The sequence below is a fragment of the Hemitrygon akajei genome, chromosome 1 (genome assembly GCF_048418815.1).
Source record: "Hemitrygon akajei chromosome 1, sHemAka1.3, whole genome shotgun sequence".
NCBI lineage: Eukaryota > Metazoa > Chordata > Chondrichthyes > Myliobatiformes > Dasyatidae > Hemitrygon > Hemitrygon akajei.
This window is the reverse complement of record NC_133124.1, coordinates 125752059-125771931: the sequence shown is the minus strand read 5'-3', so window position 1 is coordinate 125771931 and position 19873 is coordinate 125752059. Positions and strand designations below refer to the sequence as shown.

Genomic DNA, 19873 nt, shown 5'->3' with positions numbered 1-19873 from the left:
TACACCTCTATCAGGTCACCTCTCATCCTCTGTCGCTCCAAGGAGAAAAGGCCAAATTCACTCAGCCTATTCTCGTAAGGCATGCTCCCCAATCCAGGCAACATCCTTGTAAATCTCCTCTGCACCCTTTCTATAGTTTCCTCATCCATCCTGTAGAGAGGTGACCAGAACTGAGCACAGTACTCCAAATGGGGTCTGTCCAGGGTCCTATACAGCTGTAACATTACCTCTCGACTTTTGAACTCAGAGAGAAAACTGGAAACGTATTTTGAAAGACCAGAACAGAAGATTAAGTTGTGGTAGGCATATGAGTGACATTGGGAATAATCACTGACAAGAGTAACACACACAAAAAGTTGGAGGAACTCAGCAGATCAGGCAGCATCATGCTAAATGTCACACCGCACTTTCGGACCCAAGCGCAACATCACATGGAGGCTTGGAAGGGTTAAATAAAACAACTAATTTTATTAACAAAAGAGACAAAACAAAATAGTAGAGCTTAGAAGGTCTTGGATAACTCGGAATAACTCGGCCAGAACTTCATTAGCAAGGATCAGTACCATTGACAGGGGTTAGCACCATCACTTTAAATACCCTCCAGGACGCAAAGAAATTCATGGCCAGCTAATTACAACGCCAGACTCTTGACAAGCTTACAAGTAACCATTCAGATAAGAGGCAAATACCCAAAGATACTTAGACACCTGCAGGTCTCGGAGAGAATTAATTGGAATTATCCAAGAACAACAGCAACTTACATGTAAACCAGAGAAGACCTAACTATAACACATAACAACACCCAAAGAGCAACAATGCACTATAATTAATAAAACACACAGAATACAAAAAAAGCCAACAGCAGAATACTCTACCAACAAACTGAGATTGCAAAGATAAGACTAGAGACCATAAGATTTGGCAGCAGAATTAGACCACTTGGCCCATCGAGTCTGCTCTGTTATTTGATCTTGGCTGATTTATTATCCTTCTCAACCTCGTTCTCCAGCCTTCTCCCTGAACCTTTGATGTCCTTACTAATCAAAAGCCTATCAACTTCCACTTTAAATATACTCAACGACTTGGCCTCCGCAGATTCAACATCTTCTGGCTGAAGGAATTCCTTCTCATCTCTATTCTAAAGGGAAATCCTTTAATTCTGAGGCTGTCCCCTCTGGTCCTAGACTGCTCCACGACAGGAAACATCCTCTCCACATCTACTCTATCTAGGCTTTTCAATATTTGAGAGCTTTCAATGAGATTCACACTCATTTGTCTAAACTCCAGCGAGTACAGGCCCAGGTGACCTATCTACCTTCAGACTGTTCAGTTTCTCAAGCACCTTCGCCTCAGTAATATCAACTACAATCCCTTCTGCTCCATGACACTTGCAAATTTCTGGCACACTGTTGGTGTCTTCCACAATAAAGATTGACACAAAATACTTACTAACTTCATCCGCCATTTCTTTATCGCCAATTACCATTTCTACAAGGTTCATGGTAAATTTATTTGCAAAGAATGTGTATATTACACAACTTTGAGATTTGTCTGCTTACAGGTAGCCACAAAACAAGAAACCCGAAAGAATCCAGTTAAAGAAAAAAATAAAAAGACCAACACCTGATGCGCAAAAGTCAACAACATTCCAAAACAAATTGAGTCCTTAGATCCGAACCCCAGAGCAGCCCAGAGTAGGCCCAAAGCCTTGCTTATCAGTTTATCACATTAGTGGGCATGAAGCACAGCAGCCAGGGAAGCCTGCATAGCCACAGCACCATGGTGAGAGAGATCATCACAGAGACCGAGCAAAATCAGCTCTCACCTCACCCCGTCTTTTCAGTCAACTGGCTTGATGCTTAAATTGACCAAACAACGGAACAGCGAAAGGCTCCGCTGTTATTTCCAGCAATCCGGTATCTGCCCCCATCTCCCTTTTACTCTTCATGCATCCGAAAAATCTCCTCGTGTCCTTCTTTATATTCTTGGTGTGAAAGACAAAAGAACATCCAGTGAAAGGCAGTTCTGTGGGCAAAAAACGCCTTGTTAACCAGAGAGATCAGAGGAGAATGGCCAGACTGGTTCAAGCTGACAGGAAGCCGGCAGTAATACAAGTTACCACATTACCTCAGTGGTATGCAGAAGAGCATCTCTGAATGCACAACACTTGAACATTGAAATGGATGGGCTACAGCAGCAGAAGACTATTCCTGTAACTAATAAAGTCAGCACTAAGGGTATATGTTTGGGGAGTGCTTGGCTCTCAGATCCGAAAGAGGAAGGGATATTAGGTCTCCAGCATTTTCTCAGACCTCTCCCCTTCTGATGGAATCTGTGCATCATTGACCAGTTTTGGTATTGAAATTGCAAGTTAATGTTGAGTATCAGGCTGAACAAATACGTCTCACTTCAGCCTTCACTGGGTGGAGGAAAACAAGCTGGCACCAGAGCTTGTAGCTGATGTCCCGAGGATATGAGGTTCAAAGTTCAAGATTCGCATTTATTTGTGACACGTACATGAAAACATACAGTGAAATGTGTTGTTTGTGTTAACAACCAACACACCCAGTGCCCACAATGCTCGGCAGAACATCACAACGAAATAACAGCAGCAAATCAAGCCCTGCTCCTCTTCCCGACCCACACACATACTGTACACAGTCCTCCAAACCCCAGCGCAGGCCCAGAGGATGTGCGGGAGGCAGTCCGCAAGAGTTGCCGCACATACTGTACACAGTCCTCCAAACCCCAGCGCAGGCCCAGAGGACGTGCGGGAGGCAGTCCGCAAGAGTCACCACACATACTGTACACAGTCCTCCTAACCCCAGCGCAGACCCAGAGGACGTGCGGGAGGCAGTCCGCAAGAGTCACCACACATACTGTACACAGTCCTCCTAACCCCAGCGCAGGCCCAGAGGACGTGCGGGAGGCAGTCCGCAAGAGTCGCCGCACATACTGTACACAGTCCTCCAAACCCCAGCGCAGGCCCAGAGGACGTGCGGGAGGCAGTCCGCAAGAGTCGCCACACATACTTTACACAGTCCTCCAAACCCCAGCGCAGGCCCAGAGGACGTGCGGGAGGCAGTCCGCAAGAGTCGCTGCACATACTGTACACAGTCCTCCTAACCCCAGCGCAGACCCAGAGGACGTGCGGGAGGCAGTCCGCAAGAGTCGCCACACATACTGTACACAGTCCTCCAAACCCCAGCGCAGGCCCAGAGGACGTGCGGGAGGCAGTCCGCAAGAGTCGCTGCACATACTGTACACAGTCCTCCAAACCCCAGCGCAGGCCCAGAGGACGTGCGGGAGGCAGTCCGCAAGAGTCACCACACATACTGTACACAGTCCTCCTAACCCCAGCGCAGACCCAGAGGACGTGCGGGAGGCAGTCCGCAAGAGTCGCTGCACATACTGTACACAGTCCTCCAAACCCCAGCGCAGGCCCAGAGGATGTGCGGGAGGCAGTCCGCAAGAGTCACCGCACATACTGTACACAGTCCTCCAAACCCCAGCGCAGGCCCAGAGGACGTGCGGGAGGCAGTCCGCAAGAGTCACCACACATACTGTACACAGTCCTTCAACCCCTGCGCAGGCCCAGAGGACGTGCGGGAGGGAGGCAGTCCGCAAGAGTCGCCACAGATACTGTACACAGTCCTCCAAACCCCAGCGCAGGCCCAGAGGACGTGTGGGAGGCAGTCCGCAAGAGTCACCACACATACTGTACACGGTCCTCCAGCCCCAGCGCAGGCCCAGAGGACGTGCGGGAGGCAGTCCGCAAGAGTCGCCGCACATACTTTACACAGTCCTCCAAACCCCAGCGCAGGCCCAGAGGACGTGCGGGAGGCAGTCCGCAAGAGTCACCGCACATACTGTACACAGTCCTCCAACCCCAGCGCAGGCCCAGAGGACGTGTGGGAGGCAGTCCGCAAGAGTCGCCGCACATACTGTACACAGTCCTCCAAACCCCAGCGCAGGCCCAGAGGACGTGCGGGAGGCAGTCCACAAGAGTCACCGCACATACTGTACACAGTCCTCCAAACCCCAGCGCAGACCCAGAGGACGTGCGGGAGGCAGTCCGCAAGAGTCGCCGCACATACTGTACACAGTCCTCCAAACCCCAGCGCAGGCCCAGAGGACGTGCGGGAGGGAGTCAGTCCGCAAGAGTCGCCGCACATACTGTACACAGTCCTCCAACCCCAGCGCAGGCCCAGAGGACGTGCGGGAGGGAGTCAGTCCGCAAGAGTCGCCGCACATACTGTACACAGTCCTCCAACCCCAGCGCAGGCCCAGAGGACGTGCGGGAGGCAGTCCGCAAGAGTCGCCGCACATACTGTACACAGTCCTCCAACCCCAGCGCAGGCCCAGAGGACGTGCGGGAGGCAGTCCGCAAGAGTCGCCGCACATACTTTACACAGTCCTCCAAACCCCAGCGCAGGCCCAGAGGACGTGCGGGAGGCAGTCCGCAAGAGTCGCCGCACATACTTTACACAGTCCTCCAAACCCCAGCGCAGGCCCAGAGGACGTGCGGGAGGCAGTCCGCAAGAGTCGCTGCACATACTGTACACAGTCCTCCAAACCCCAGCGCAGGCCCAGAGGACGTGCAGGAGGCAGTCCGCAAGAGTCGCCGCACATACTGTACACAGTCCTCCAAACCCCAGCGCAGGCCCAGAGGACGTGCGGGAGGCAGTCCGCAAGAGTCGCCACACATACTGTACACAGTCCTCCAAACCCCAGCGCAGGCCCAGAGGATGTGCAGGAGGCAGTCCGCAAGAGTCGCCGCACATACTGTACACAGTCCTCCAAACCCCAGCGCAGGCCCAGAGGACGTGCGGGAGGCAGTCCGCAAGAGTCGCCGCACATACTGTACACAGTCCTCCAAACCCCAGCGCAGGCCCAGAGGACGTGTGGGAGGCAGTCCGCAAGAGTTGCCTACTGTACACAGTCCTCCAAACCCCAGCGCAGGCCAAGAGGACGTGCGGGAGGCAGTCTGCAAGAGTCGCCACACATACTGTACACAGTCCTCCTAACCCCAGCGCAGGCCCAGAGGACGTGCGGGAGGCAGTCCGCAAGAGTCGCCGCACATACTGTACACAGTCCTCCAAACCCCAGCGCAGGCCCAGAGGACGTGCGGGAGGCAGTCCACAAGAGTCGCCGCACATACTTTACACAGTCCTCCAAACCCCAGCGCAGGCCCAGAGGACGTGCGGGAGGCAGTCCGCAAGAGTCGCCGCACATACTGTACACAGTCCTCCAAACCCCAGCGCAGGCCCAGAGGACGTGCGGGAGGCAGTCCGCAAGAGTTGCCTACTGTACACAGTCCTCCAAACCCCAGCGCAGGCCCAGAGGACGTGTGGGAGGCAGTCCGCAAGAGTCGCCGCACATACTGTACACAGTCCTCCAAACCCAGCGCAGGCCCAGAGGACGTGTGGGAGGCAGTCCGCAAGAGTTGCCTACTGTACACAGTCCTCCAAACCCCAGCGCAGGCCCAGAGGACGTGTGGGAGGCAGTCCGCAAGAGTTGCCTACTGTACACAGTCCTCCAAACCCCAGCGCAGGCCAAGAGGACGTGTGGGAGGCAGTCCGCAAGAGTTGCCTACTGTACACAGTCCTCCAAACCCCAGCGCAGGCCCAGAGGACGTGCGGGAGGCAGTCCGCAAGAGTTGCCTACTGTACACAGTGCTCCAAACCCCAGCGCAGGCCAAGAGGACGTGTGGGAGGCAGTCCGCAAGAGTTGCCTACTGTACACAGTCCTCCAAACCCCAGCGCAGGCCCAGAGGACGTGTGGGAGGCAGTCTGCAAGAGTCGCCGCACATACTGTACACAGTCCTCCAAACCCCAGCGCAGGCCCAGAGGACGTGTGGGAGGCAGTCCGCAAGAGTTGCCTACTGTACACAGTCCTCCAAACCCCAGCGCAGACCCAGAGGACGTGCGGGAGGCAGTCCGCAAGAGTCGCCGCACATACTGTACACAGTCCTCCAAACCCCAGCGCAGGCCAAGAGGACGTGTGGGAGGCAGTCTGCAAGAGTCGCCGCACATACTGTACACAGTCCTCCAAACCCCAGCGCAGGCCCAGAGGACGTGTGGGAGGCAGTCCGCAAGAGTTGCCTACTGTACACAGTCCTCCAAACCCCAGCGCAGGCCCAGAGGACGTGTGGGAGGCAGTCTGCAAGAGTCGCCGCACATTGCAGTGCCAATGCAGCATGCCCACGATGCTCAGCAGAACATCACAGAACACAAGTACAGTACAACAATAGTAAAACAAGCCCCATTTCTCCCAACCCCCAACTACACACACAGGCACTAACCCAAAAAAAGCTGTCTTCTATAAAATTTATTTCTAAAAAAAATTTCCCTGAACCCTTGAGTCAGTGTTGGGATTATGTAAACCATAGCTTACAAAACATAAAATTATCCATAAAATAAAAACAAACATGACAGAAATAAACATCAATATAATAACCATGTCTTCTTAACAGGCTTCAAGACAGGTTGACCCTGGGAGCTAGGGTGGGGGTGTTGGGGCAACCAGCCTTCACATACAAACATTTACTCAGCAAGTCGGGCAGCATCCGTTGAAATGAGCAGTCAACGTTTCGGGCTGAGACTGTCAGGACTGAAGAAGGAGGGGGCAGGGGCCCTATAAAGAAGGTGGAGGGAGGGTGGAAGGTGCCAGGTGAAAAACCAATCAGAGGAAAGATCAAGGTTTGGGGGAGGGGAAGCACTGAACGCACTGCCCTCCACTCTCTCTACACAAATCCTAACCTCAGCATCAAACCCGCAGACAAAGGTGGTGCCGTAGTAGTCTGGCGGACGGACCTCTACCTCACTGAGGCCAAACGGCAGCTATCTGACACCTCCTCTTACTTACCCCTGGAACAGGACCCCACCAAAAAACATCAAACCATTGTCTCTCGTACCATCACTGCCCTTATCAACTCCGGAGACCTTCAACCTTCAGCCAAAAAACTCATAATTCCCACACCCCACACTGCTCAGTTTTACCTTCTCCCCAAGATGCACAAACCTGACTGTCCTGGTAGGCCTATAGTTTCGGCCTGCTTCTGCCCCACCGAACTTGTATCTGCCTACCTGGACTCCATTTTGTCACCCATAGTCAGTCCCTCCCCACCTACATCCGGGATACATCCCATGCCCTCCACCTTTTCAATAACTTCCAGTTCCCCGGTCCCGACCGCTTCATTTTCACCATGGATGTCCAACCCTTATACACTTCAATTCCCCATCAAGAAGGCCTCAAAGCCCTCCGTTACTTTCTTGACAATAGACCTCACCAGTTCCCCAACACCACCACATCCTCCGGTTGGCAGAACTGGTACTCACACTTAATAACTTCTCTATTGGCTCTTCACACTTTCTTCAGACCAAGGGTGTAGCTATGGGCACTCGCATGGGCCCCATCTACACCTGCCTCTTCGTGGGTTATGTGGAACAGTCTATGCTCCAAATCTATACTGGTACTGCTCCCCAACTTTTCCTTCACTACATTGATGACTACATTGGTGCTGCTTCCTGCACCCATGCTGAGCTCGTCAATTTCATTGACTTTGCCTCTAACTTTCACCCAGCCCTCAAATTTACTTGGTCCATCTCGGACACTTCTCTCCCCCTTCTCGACCTCGCGGTCTCCATCTCTGGAGACAGACTGTCCACTGACATCTTCTATAAACCCACTGACTCCAATAACTACCTTGATTATACCTCTTCCCACCCTGCCAAATGCAAAAATTCTATTCCCTATCCCCAGTTCCTCCGTATCCGCCGCATCTGCTCCCAGGATGAGGCTTTCCGTTCCAAGACATCTCAAATGTCCTCTTTCTCTAAGAAGTGGTTTCCCTTCTGCCGTCGTCAATGATGCCCTCACCTGAATCTCCTCCATTTCCCACACTTCGGCCCTCACCCCATCCTCCCGTCATCACAACAGGGACCATGTTCCCCTTGTCCTCACCTACTACCCCACCAGCCTCCCGATCCGGCATATTATCCTCCACAACTTCCACCACCTTCAACAGGACCCCATCACTAAGCACATCTTTCCCTCTCTACCCTCTCTGCTTTTTGCAGGGATTGTTCTCTCTGCGACTGCCTGGTCCACACGTCCCTCCCCACAGATCTCCCACGTGGTGCTTATCCCTGCAAGCATAAGTGCTACACCTGTCCCTACACCTCCTCTCTTACCACCATTCAGGGCCCCAAACAGTCCTTCCAGGTGAGGCAACACTTCACTTGTGAGTTTGTTGGGGTAATCTATTGCATCCGGTGCTCCCGGTGCGGCCTCCTCTACATCGGCGAGACCCGACGCAGATTGGGGGACCGCTTCGTCGAGCACCTCTGCTCCGTCCACCACAACGGACAGGATCTCCCGGTTACCACCCACTTCAACTCTCCTTCTCATTCCCATTCGGATATGTCCATACATGGCCTCCTCTGCTGCCATGATGAGTCCAAACTCAGGCTGGAGGAGCAACACCTCATATACCATCTGGGTAGTCTCCAGCCTCTTGATATGAACATTGAATTCTCCAACTTCCGGTAATTCCCTCCCCCTCCCTTCCCCCATCCCACTTTCACTCTGCCTCCTCTTCTAGCTGCCTATCACCTCTCTCATGATTCTGCCTTCTTCTACTACCCATAGTGCTTTCCCCTTACATTCTGTCTTCACCTCTCCGGCCTATCCCCTCCCTGCTTCCCCTCCCCCACCTCTTGATGTTTCCTCTGATTGGTTTTCCACCTGGCACCTTCCACCCTCCCCCCACCTTCTTTATAGGGCCCCTGCCCCCTCCTTCTTCAGTCCTGACGAAGGGTCTCGGCCCGAAACGTTGACTGCTCCTTTCAACGGATGCTGCCCAACCTGCTGAGTTCATCCAGCTTGTTTGTACATGTTGATTTGACCACAGCATCTGCAGTGTACTTTGTGTTAGCCTTCACATAAGCTGGTCTGCCAGTCCGACATCCAGCCGGACAATACAGCCTGGCCCACAGATGCCCCATGTCCACGTCGCCGGCCTTTGAACATGGAGTGGAACCGGCCTGTCCTCTAATTCCACCACATCCCTGACCTGACTCCAATCTCCCGCCTCTGTTCCTAGAACCAGCCCCAGTAACCCAAACAAAAACACTAAAAAGTCTAAAAGGGAACTGAGATCACAGTGAACTGGGAACGGAGGTCACAGCTTGGTGCCATCTTGAAAGAAAACGAGCCAGAGGGCCTGAAAGGAACAAGCATGCAAAAAAAAAACCTAAAACGTTAACAACATCTCCTAATCACGGGTCTATTGGATTTTCAGAGTTACGGGTGTTCTGGTTGTGGCTGTCAAGACAAGAAATAGTAAAGCAACATCCACAGTGGCCACTTTATTAGGTTCCTCTTAATGTGGGGAGGAAGTTTCCTACAGTTGGAGAGTCTAAGGCCAGAGGGTACAGCCTCAGAATAGAGGGACGTCCATTTAAAACAGAGATGAGGAGGGATTTCTTCAGCCAGAGGGAATTCATTGCCACAGGCAGTGGGGGAGGTCAAGTTATTGGGTATATTTAAAATGGAGGTTGATAGGTTCTTGATTAGCGAAGACATCAAAGGTTATGGGGAGAAGGCTGGAGAATGGGGTTGAGGGGGATAATAAATCAGCCATGGTGGGATGGTGGAGTGGACTCAATGAGCCGTATGGCCTAATGCTGCTTCTGTGTCTTATGGTCTGCTGTGGCCACTTTTGGTCGTCTTCTGCTGTAACCCACCCGCTTTAAAGTTCAATGCGTTGTGTGTTGGGAGACGCTCTTCTGCACACCACTGTTGTAACACGTGATTATTTGAGTTACTGTTGCCTTCCTGTCAACTTGAACCAGTCTGTCCATTCTCCTCTGGCTTCTCTCATTAACAAGGCATTGTTGCCCACAGAACTGCAACTCACTGGATTCTTGTTTTGTTTTTCTCACCATTCTCCGGAAACTCTAGGCACTGCTGCACATGTAAATACCAGGCAGTCAGCAGTTTCTGCGATATTCAAACCACCTCGTCTGGCACCAGCAATCTTTCCCCAGTCAGAGTCACTTAGGTCACATTTCCTCATTCTGATGTTCGGTCTGAACAACAACTGAATCTCTTCACCATCGTGGATCAACTTCAGTCGCATGTACATTTACAGGTAATAGGACTTTGCTGCGGTGTGTTGGTGTGACATACACCACAACAAAAAACGACGACATTATCAAGAAACTGTTAACAAACTTCACAGCACATGCCGGTGATAATAAACCTGATTCTGATCATGATTCAGAACAAAGAATTGAAGTCGAGTTCGAAATACTCCTCTGGGGTGGTGCAGACAGTGGAAACGGTACTTCAGTCTGCCGGTCTGCTCGACCACACTCCCTGGATTCTCCAGTGTACACGTGCCTGGATTACACATTGCACTCTGATCCAGGACACTGACAGGTAACACACCACCATTTACCATCAGGACAACCGACTGGATGACAAGCACTACCCTGCACAAGCTGCAAGATATGATCACACACGCGCTGCACACGCAGGAAGTTGAATTTCAGATTAAACCTCCACGGATGCAAAGACCAAGGAGGAACAACCTTATTCACCGTTTACATGTATTGGGAATTTGCTGTGGTGTGGTGGAAAAACATGCAATAAAAAAAATTATAAGAATAATTATATTAAAAATACTTAGAGGTTAAAGTACAGATATGGAATCAAAGAGCATAAATACCAGTACGGATTTGCACTGTAAACAGCATTATAAAAACTGGTTTAAAGTGTCTACAGTGCAATGACTGAGGGAATAGACAGAGGTGGTTTGGGGGCTAATAGAATGGTTGATTAACTTAACTGTCTGGGTGAATGAACTTTTAAGATAGTGTGATTTTTCTTTTAATACCCTATAACGCTTTCCTCAAGAGTGCTTTTGGAAAAGGCAGTTCGCTGGGTAGATAGTGTCTGCAATAATTTTTTCTGCCCATCTCTTTGTCCCAGACACACAACTCATACTGCTTAATTTACTATGGTTTTGTGTATTGGCAGAGGATGTTCTACCGAGCCAGAAGGGATAGACGCACCATGTACTAAGTGTGGGAACTTGACTAGTACACTAATCAAAACAAAGATAAAGGATAATGTATTGGCTTTTCTTTTTTTTCCCTCCCCCTTGTTCCAACTTCTGTTTCCACAAGGAAGGTATCTGTTCCTTGATTGAATAATTAGGCTTAAAATCGAAATCAGAATCAGGTTTATTATCACTGACATATGTTGTGAAATTTGCTGGTTTTGTGGCAGCAGTCTGGTGCAATACATTAAAAAAATACTCTATTTGTTACATTAATGGCTAGGAGATCTATCCTATTGAACTGGAAAGAAATTAATCCTCCAACTACATTTCAGTGGTTCTCCCAAACTATCTGTTGTTTGAGTTTAGAAAAAAATTAGAAGTGTCATTTTTGACCCTTCAGTTAAATTTGAAGAAACTTGGAGACCATTTATTCAACGCTTTCTTATGAGCTAAACTGACTTTTCCTAAACCTTATTCTAATCATCTTTAATTATTTGGATAGAGGTGCGGAGTTATTGACATTACTCTGTATATTTGATATAATGCAATGGCCCATGTCAGTTAGGTTAGTTTTTTTTTTGGTTTTTTGGGGGGGTTTTGTTCTTATTTTCTCCATTTTCTGTAATCACTATGAGTTTGGGAAGTTATTATATGTGGATTATCAACTGTTTGAATTTGTACTTTAACCTATTAATTACGTACTCTCAACTCTTTGTACTCGATGTTTTACTTATGCTTGTTTAAAAATTAATAAAAAGATTTTTAAAAAAAGAAAGAAAAAATACTCTAAGTTACAATAAGGAATAAATATTTAAGAGGAATTTTGGAACAATTTTCTGCAGCCCACAGATAGTCGCTGATAATCGCTGGCGCCATCTTGTGTTGAATAAAAGTGGATAACTACACTTGTCCCATCATTGAAATGTTCCCACAACCAATGATCTCACTTTCAGGACTCTTTACCTCATTATCTCATGTTCTCGTTATTTATTGCTATTAACTTTTATTTACATTTGCACAGTTTGTTCCCTTCTGCACTCTGGTTATCCTTTCATTGATCCTGTTATGCTACTATTCCATGGAATTGCTGAGTATGCCCACAGGAAAATGAATCTCAGGGTTGTTTACTGTGACATTTATGTACTTTGATATTAAAATTTACTTCGAACTTTGAAGTACATATATTTGAAAAATAAGTAAGTAGTTGCAAAAAGTGAGGTAGTGTTCATGGTCCATTCAGGAATCTGATGGCAGAGGGAGAAGCTGCTAGATAAACAAAAATAATCCAAAAGTTGATCGGATCAGGCAAAACAGATTATCTAATGAGTTAATCTGAGCAAATATTGTTAAATAAGGAAGAACCAATCAGTTAAATAACTCCAACATGGACAATCCCATGTTCAGCTGTGAAAGGAGGAGGGTTGGGCATGGAACTAGCAACTCCAACCCTTAAAATACCCAGAGCAACAAAAAAACCAACAGAAGCTCCAGAGACCTCGCCCCTGGCAGATGAAGAACTTTCACTTAGATGGGCTACACCTGGACCCGAAAGACAGGCCCAGGACAGAGGACTGGTGAGCTGCTGTCAGCAGCAGCTTAGAGGGCTTACGAGGGCATTGGTTAAATACTAAAGTACATGACCAAAGTTCAAAGAGCACTTATTATCAAAGTATGCACAGAGTTGACAACACTGAGATAGCTTTGATTGCTAAAATAGTTTCAACATGCAGAGCAACATCACTTGCTCTTCTGGAGGCTGGAATTGCCAAAGAAACAGAACAATATCAAATCACATTTTACTGATTACAGCAAAAGAGATTAGGTAAACCCATCAAAATTGACATAACTTTAAGGTGACAGGGAGGGATGTCAGAGGTAAGTTATTGATACAAAGAGCAGCAGGTGTGTGGAACGCCCTGCTAAGGGCATTTAAGAAATTCTTGGATAGGCGCATGGATGAAAGGAAAAATGGAGGGCTACGTGGAAGGAAAATGCAGGAAGTAGGTTAACAGGTCATCACAACATTGTGGGCCGAAGGGCCTGTACTGTGCTGTAGCGCTTCTTGTTCTAATTTCAAAACACACAGACTGATGGGATGCTTTTTACCACAGTTAGCATATTTTTGTAAATACTAGCATTTACGTAAGTTTGAAAATGTATGTCGAAAATTTATTGTGGAAGAAGGGTGATTTTAAGAGTGCAGGTAACATGTAACAGAGTGAGATTAGACTCGCTGGCTCACGAGAGAAAGCGTATACAGTAAAAAAGATTTGTTTCAGTGAAACTTTACAGTTCTTTTTGCTCAAATACCAGAGACTTTTCCAATGCAGCTAAGTAACACTGCTACATACTCAGAGGATTGCAATTCACATTACAAACTGAAAACAAGGTGGAGGCCCTGTGGTAAAAGTTGTCTTTACCTAAACAGTATATACTCAACAGGAAATACTGTCGCATTAACCTACTCACTTGCAACATTTAGTTCCATTCAAGTCACATAGATTGATTCATGTCTTGGGATCTAGGCATTACTGGAAAGGCTTGTATTTAGTGCCCATCACTGACGGCCCTTGAGAAGAAGGTGATAGGTCACTACCTTGAATGTCTAGTAAAGGGGTGGCACAGTCATGCAGTGGTTAGCCTAAAGCTATTACAGTGCCGTTAAGGTTACAGGGAGAAGGATAATAAATCATGATGGAATGGCAGATCAGATTTGACCAGCCAGATGGCCTAATTCTGCTCTTATGTACTCTATATGGTCCTTTATGAGAATGAGACATACTGGGGTAAATTTACATTGCTGAGTAGTTGCCGGGGTTGCCCAAACAATTTGACTGGAGCCGCAGTTGTTTCTGCAACTGAAAACCAATTTTTGTTCTCCGCCTAGAGAAAGTAAAGCCCCAACATGCTTCCTTCTTCAAAAAAAACTTAAGTGGAACAGAACTTCAAGATCAGTATGGGGACTTTGAGGTATTATTAAGCAACTGTGTATTTGACTAGAATTCTTGGCCCAAAATGTTGACTGTTTACAGCTCTCCGCAGATGCTGCCTGGCCTCTTGAGTTCCTCCAGCATTTTGTGTGCTTTGCTCAAGATTTCCAGCATCTGCAGAATCTCTTGTGTTTATGAACTTCACACTGCCTATTCATTAACAAATCTGTCCAACTACTTCAGCATGAAGTGAGGAAGGTGCGTATTTCAAATGTGGCTGGCACTAGTTAAACATTCAGTGGACTACCTAGCCCTCTCCTCATTGCCACCACCAGAGAAGAGGTAAAGGAGCCTGAAGACACACACTCAATATTTTAGAAAGAGCTTCTTCCCCTCCACCATCAGATTTCTGAACACACAATGAGCCCATCAATAATCCTACCTCACTATCATTTCTTACTTTATTTTTGCACTACTTATTTAATATACATATATATATTTCTTACATTGGCTTTCACTTTTAGTGGAGGGGAAGGTTAGATTAATCTTAGAGTAGGTTAAAAGGTTGGCACAACATTGTGGGCCAAAAGGCCTGCCCTTTGCTGTAATGTTCTATTTAAAGTATATTGATATATTGCACTGCACTATTGCCACAGACAGCAAAATTCACAACCTGACCTTGATTGTGACTCCAAAAGTAAATGTTTGTAATCATCCCCTCAGAACCATTCAACAAGCTTCAAGACCTCAGCCACAATACCTCCTTGTGCATTTGGATTGTCAATTTCCTCACTTGCAGACCTCAGTCAGTTCGGATTGACAACAACAACTCCTTCACAATCTCCATCGGCACAAGTGCACAACAGGACGTGTGCTTAGCCCCCTGCTCTACCCGCTTTACACTTATGACTGTGAGGCTAAGCACAGCTCCAATGCCATATTCTAGCTTGCTGACGACATCACCGTCGTAGCCCGAATCAAAGGTGGTGACCAACCAGCACATCGGAGGAAGATTGAAAATATGGTTCAATAGTTAAATAACAACAACCTCTTACTCAATGTCAGCAAGACCAAGGAGCTAATTATAGACTTCAGGAGGAAGAAACCGGAGGGTCAGAGGTGGGAAGGGTAAGCAACATTAAATTCCTCGGAGTTATTATTTCAGAGGATCTGTCCTGGGTTCAGCACATTAAGTACAACTATGAAAAAAAGTGCTCCAAAAATGGTGTTTACAAAGATTCAGCTGACATCTAAAACTCTGAGAAATTTCTATAGGTTTTTAGTGGAGAGCATACTGACTGACTGCATCACAGCCTGTCATGAATGCCTTTGAATGGAAAATTCTACAAAATATAGTGGATACAGCCCAGTTCGTCACAGGTAAAGCCCTACCCACCATCTACACAGAGTGTTGTCACAGGAAATCAGCATCCATCATCAAGGACCCCACCACCCAGATCACACACACTTTCAACTGCTGCTGCCAGGAAGGAGGTACAGGAGCCTCAGGACTCACATCACCAGGTTCGGGAACAGTTATTACTCCTCAACCACCAGGCTCTCGAATCAAAGGGGATAACTTCACTCACCTTCATTTGCCCCATCATTGAAATGCTGCCACACCCTATGTACTCACTTCCAAGGACTCTTCATCTCATGGTCTGGATATTTATGGCTTAATTATTTCTTGTTAATGTTTCTTTTGATTTCGGAGTCTCATTCTTGCACGCAGATGACTAGAATATAAAAGCAAGGATGTAACGCTGAGGTTTTATAAGGTATTGGTCAGACTGCACCTGGAGTATTGCAAGCAGTTTTCGACCTCTTGCCTAAGAAAAGATGTGCTGGCATTGCAGAGGGTCCAGAAGAGGTTCACAGGAATGATCCCAGGAATGAAAGGGTTAGCATATGAAGAGCATTTTATTGCTCTGGGCCTGTACTCGCTGGAGTTTAGAATAATGAAGGGAGATCTCATTGAAACCCATCGAATACTGAAAGCCCTAGAGAGGGTGTGGAGAGAACATTTCCTATTGTGGGGGAGTCTAGGACCAGGGGGCACAGCCTCAGAATACAAGAACAGCCCTTTAGAATGGAGATGAGGAGGAATTTTAGCTGAAGGGTCTTGAATCTGTGGAATTCATTGCCATAAGCAACATTGGAGGTCAAGTCATTGGAATATTTAAAGCGGAGGTTAATATTCTCTATATTAGTAAGGGAGTCAAAGGTCACGGGAGAAGGCAGAAGAATGGTATTGAGAGGAATAATAAATCAGCCATCAGAGCTGACTCAAAGAGCCAAATGGTCTAATTCTGCTCCTATGCCTAATGATGTTATGGTCTCCCAGCTGAGCTCCTCTGGTGTGGTTCAGACAATGGAAACGTTATTTCAGTATGCTGGTCTGCTCGAGAACACTCCCTGGATTCTCTAGTGTACACGTGCCTGGATTACACATTACACTCCGATCCAGGACACTGACAGGTAACACACCACCATTTACCATCAGGACAACTGATTGGATGACGAGCACTACCCTGCACAAGCTGCAAGATATGATCACACTCAAGCTGCACACGCAGGAAGTTGAATTTCAGATTAAACCTCCACGGATGCAAAGATCAAGGGGGATCAACCTTATTCACTGTTGACATATACTGGGAATTTGCTGTGGTGTGGTGGCAAGACATGCAATAAAGCAAACAACATTTAACAATTACAAGAATTATATATTAAAGCTTGGAGGTTAAAGTACAGATATGGAATTAAATGTGCATAGATACGAGCATGCATTTACAATATAAACAGCATTTTTTTAAAAGACGGGTTTAAAGTGTTTACAGTTACCGAGGGAGCGGTGGGGGTGGGCAAACTAGAATGGTTGACCAGCTTAACTGTCTGGGTGAAGAAACTTTTAAGATGGCGTGAAGCTTTGTTTTAATAGCCCTATAGCACTTTCTAGAAAGGAGCTTTTTGAAACGGTGGTTTGCAGGGTGGGTAAGTGCCCACAATGATTTTACTTGCCTCCTTCTTTCTTCTGGGCACATACCATGTCCTGCAGTGATGGTAGTCTGTGGCCAGGGGTACTTACAGCCGACCTGACAGTTCACTATAGTCTTTGGATATTGCATTATATCTCCAAGTTCACTCATGACATTCGTACGATGATAGAGATCCTGCACCATGGGAAACGTACAAACCTGGTATACTGCATATTTGTGGTACCGGCCTTTGGTGCACGTAGGACAATGAGTTGTACTGAGTAATATGGAACGTAGGGGGGTGTCTGTGGTTTTTCTTATTCAACATTTGCTGCTTGTATTAACAGTCTTAGCAGAAATATGTGTAATGCACAGTTCACGGACATTATGGCCTTCGCGGTTACTGACAAAGCTCTGAATGTAATTCTGGCCACAGTATGCCACATTTTTCAGTGCAGAGCTTCCTACTGCCCTGCAGACATCTGAAGTACATCAGGAGATTTTTCTCCTGAAGTCCCTTGTTGGAAGTCCCCCTCTGACCATCGCTGCTCCTACAGCTTCTATCTAGCAAGATACCGAATTCTTTCAATATTCCAAAGGCATGACACCCAATACTTTATAGTACTGGCGACCTCTTTTCCCACAGAAACTGCACTCCCTGAAGGTGTCACCATGAGTTACCAAAGGGCAGCATGGTAGGGTAGCAGTTAATGCAATCAGATAGATAAATAGATAGATACTTTATTGATCCCAGAGGAAATTACAGTGTCACAGTAAGATTACAAGTGCACAAATATACAAATGTTTGAAGAGAAGTAAGAATGAATAAGAAATATAAGTTAACTCAAACAGTCTAACAGGAGGAAGTCATCACTCCCCCGGCTATAGGTTGACTCATTATAGAGCCTAATGACCAAGGGTAAGAATGAGCTCATATAGCGCTCCTTGAAGCAGTGCAATTGTCTATTACTAAAAGTGCTCTTCTGTTCTGCCAAGGTGGCATGCAGACGGTGAGAAACACCATCCAGAATTGCAACAATTTTCCAAACGGTCCTTTATTCTACCACAGTCTTCAGTGTGTCCAGTTTGACTCCTATAACGGAGCCAGCCTTTCTAATCAGTTTATTGAACCTGTTGGCATCACCTGTGTTGATGCTACTGTCCCAGCACACCACCACATAGAAGATTGTACTGGTGACAACAGACTGGTAGAACATGTGAAGGAGAGGCCTGCAGACTCCAAAGGACATCAGTCTCCTCAGGAAGTAGAGGCGACTCTGGCCCTTATTGTACACAGACTCTGTGTTGTCGCCATTCACCGATCAGTAGCACTTTATTACCAGTATGTGAAACATACCAGAATTAACTGCAGTTCAGTGCCAAGCATAAACACAGGACAATACCATAACAGACAACACAACAGCAACCGACAGTTTACAAGACAGTAGTGCAAACCGCCATGAGTAATCAACAATTAGCAGAATGATGACATGTATAAATGTTATTAAACAAACTTAAATAAATATGAACACACACAATAATTACCAACAGAACAATGAGAACAGGAAAGACCATTTAACAGATGTTGTGCCGGGAGTCAGGTATTACAGCTGAGTGAGTTTTGTTGAGATGCTGGATAGCTACAGGAAATAAGCTTCGGAGATGACGTGTAATCCTGGTGTTGATGGGTTTGCAGTGTCTCACTGATGACAATTCGGTGAATAAGTGATTGCTACAGTGGATGGAGTCAGCAGTAACCTTTTCAGCTCTTTTCTTTGCTCTGGCAGTAAACAGGTCTTTTAATGTCAGTAACTGAAAGCCAATGACCTTCTCCAATGAGTGGACAACTCCCAGCAGTCTGGAGGAGGCAGCGGGAAACCAAACGGCACATTTTCCCTGTAAGTTTCCTCCGGGTGCTCCAGTTTCCTCCCACATTCCAAGGACATATGGCTAACATAGAAACACAGAAAACCTACTACACAACACAGGCCCTTCAGCCCACAATGTTGTGCTGAACATGTACTTACTTTAGAAATTACCGAGGATTACCCATAGCCCTCTATTTTTCTAAGCTCTGTGTACTTATCCAGGAGTTTCTTAAAAGACCCTATCGTATCCACCTCCACCACCAACAACGGCAGCCCATTCCACGTACTCACCACTCTCTGCATAAAAACTTATCCCTGACATCTCCTCTGTACCTACTTCCAAACACCTTAAAACTGTGCCCTCTCGTGCTAGCCACTTCAGCCCTGGGAAAAAGCCTCAGACTATCCACATGATCAATGCCTCTCATCATCTTATACACCTAAAGGCTAGGGTTAGGGTTAGTGAGCTGCAAGCATGCTGTGTTGGCACCAAGAGTGGGGCAGCACTGCGACTTGTCAACACAAACCTCGCAGATTTGATTCGATGCAAACGAGACATTACACTGTATGTTTTGATGTGCATGACAAATAAAGCTGATCCTTCTTTCTTTCGTATGTCAGTCTTTATGCAGAAGTACATGAAAAATGCATCGCCAGATGCCTGTACAAAGCACACAGGTTCTAGGTTAGAAAATAGGTAAAGCTACGCAATTGTAGCAAATGATGCACTGACCTTAATGTTCAATCTGGTATAAAACGTGGCTCAGTTCTACAGCAAAATTACACTTCAGTGTTGGTAACACAATCTACGTACAAGTCCTGCAGTGATGATAGACCACAGCCGATGATCTTTACAGCTGACCTGACAGCTCACTGTCATTTTCGTAAATTACATCTCAGAGTTCACACATAGCATTCGTAATAAAATATACAGTCAGTGGCCACTTAATTAAGTTCAGAGGGTACCTAAAAGTGATCACTGAGTGTATTTTTAAACAGAGCAGAACAAAACCTTACTTTTATCCCCAA

At 47.0% G+C, this 19873-nt stretch overlaps 1 protein-coding gene across 4 annotated transcripts in view; it reads right to left on the bottom strand.

Moving 5' to 3' along the window:
* The window catches only part of LOC140730756 (coiled-coil domain-containing protein 102A-like), a 451176-nt gene that overhangs the window by 314269 nt on the left and 117034 nt on the right, over positions 1 to 19873 (bottom strand). The gene's annotated exons all lie outside the window — the stretch shown is intronic.